General features: G+C 44.1%; 1 pseudogene; it reads right to left on the reverse strand.

The window, feature by feature from the left end:
- Window positions 1-276: 276 nt before the first annotated feature.
- On the reverse strand, window positions 277-1,512 carry LOC138492878 (palmitoyltransferase ZDHHC17 pseudogene; annotated as a pseudogene).
- Between the last annotated feature and the right edge of the window lie 512 nt (window positions 1,513-2,024).

Here is a 2,024-nt window from a genome sequence, read left to right on the forward strand (position 1 = left end):
ATCAGCCTAGAAATCAGCCAGCAGGTTCTGTGTACTTCTCAAAGCGGAGCAGATATCTTGTTCATACTATAAGGCCTCACAGCATTCCACAGAACAGCTGTACTCGGCAACATCGCTGAGCATGGATGTTCAGTTGTCAGACCAGTCTGTATGCATAGGCCAGTCTGGATCAGATGTATCTCGAAACCAAAAAGAAAAAAATCGGTATCAGGGATTGCACATCATAAAGCTGTTTTCACACAAGGCAAAGCTATCAATTTCTCATTACACTGCTCTTCACAATTCATACAAGGTAAAACCTGTTCTAGTCTCTGTCAGAGACAGCAATGCTAGAATCTCAGTGTCTTGCCAATCACTAGTCAGAAGGAACGGAAGATGTACAAACAGAAAATTCAGATCATTCCAAAACCAGAAAAACCATGTCACGCACATCCAAAATTCGGTTGCCAGATAAATTCCAAGCCGCAGGGCACTGTGCATGGAGTGATCAAAAATGCCTTTGAAAGAAATTGTACTATAGCTCAAACTCCACCATACATTAGCCCTTTAATGAGCCAGGAATCAATGTCGAGGTCTGCTATGAAACCAACCAGCCAAAAACCAAGAAAGGAGTACCCCGCATAACTTTCGGCCTAAATTCCTTATCAGCCTTCAGTTTTTAAGAAAGGATGGATTGTCATATCCTTTTGCTTGCCTTGCTTCTTGTAAATGGTTGATCATCCAAATGGTTTTCCTCTGTTTTGCTAAATCAAGAGGTGATTCTCCCTTGATGTTTTGAGGATCCACGTTCGCACCAGCATCTAGACGAATACTAATCACTGTATTGTTCCCTGCCAGGACAGCCTAATGCAGTGCTGTGTTTTTGTGATACATGTCACCGAGATTTACAGACACATTAAAGGTGAGCAGCAAATGTGTAGGGTCCACACTGTGAGTCCTGTACGCTGCCCACATTAATGGGGTTGTCCCGTTTTGATCCATCATATCTACATCCTGTCCCTTTGCAATAAGGTATGCAACAAAAGAGGTATGACCAAACTGAGCAGCAAGGTGAATACAGCTACATCCTTCACCATCAATGAGTGAGGGATCTGCACCACATTTCATTAGCTGTACGACCATGGATAAGTGACCTTGCATTGTTGCCCAGTGTAGTGGTGTAGAATGTAGATCTCCTCCAAACTGATCCTCAAAATAACCTTTTGATATGTAGTACCTAACAAGATCAATCCGATTGTTTATTGCAGCCCAGTGTAGGAGCATGACATTTTCTTTGTCCGGTTGTCGGACATCATAACCAGCCTCCACAAGCTCTCTACAACGTTCATAGATGCCATACTTTGTATCTTTCACAATATCCCAGGTGCTATAATCATCAACATTGCTTTTTTCTGACCAAGAGATTCACTGTATCCATGGGTATAATGGCTTTATTTCCTCAGGGTGCAGCACTGGGACGCAGCTCCCCTCTTTCTCATACTCCTCCATACCGCTGTCAGCCATCTTGCTGTTAAACCCCAGCACTCTGGATTCTGGGTAAGCGTCGCATTAGAAGGCGGTGGAGAGGGGGTGACATCTGCTGCTCATTCACTTGTCAGCAGCGGGGTCCTTCCTGACAGGGACTGACTAGGTCGGTGTAGAGCAGAGCTACACAGTGTCACGCCACCTGGCCATTCTAATTCAATGTGTACTAGTTCAGACGGTGACAACGGTCTGTCATAATTTGAGCTCTATGAAGCACCTAGCCTTCACTTTCTCTGCATGAAGCAACTGCTGTAGCTACTGCTCTAAAACATTCAGGTAGCATATAACCAACAGGGCCCAATGCAAAGGAAAAATATCCCCATGGACTATCTCGCCCATCATGTTCCTGGACTAGCACTGCTAAAGCACATACATCGTTCACATATACAAACACAACAAACATCTTCACGTAATTCAAAATCTCCATTGCAGCACAACACATGGCTGTTTTCAGTGTTACAAAAGCATTCTCTTTCTGCCGTAAGCATCCCCTGGCAATA

The sequence above is a fragment of the Ambystoma mexicanum genome, chromosome 10 (assembly GCF_040938575.1).
Source record: "Ambystoma mexicanum isolate Mex_15411 chromosome 10, UKY_AmexF1_1, whole genome shotgun sequence".
Lineage (NCBI taxonomy): Eukaryota > Metazoa > Chordata > Amphibia > Caudata > Ambystomatidae > Ambystoma > Ambystoma mexicanum.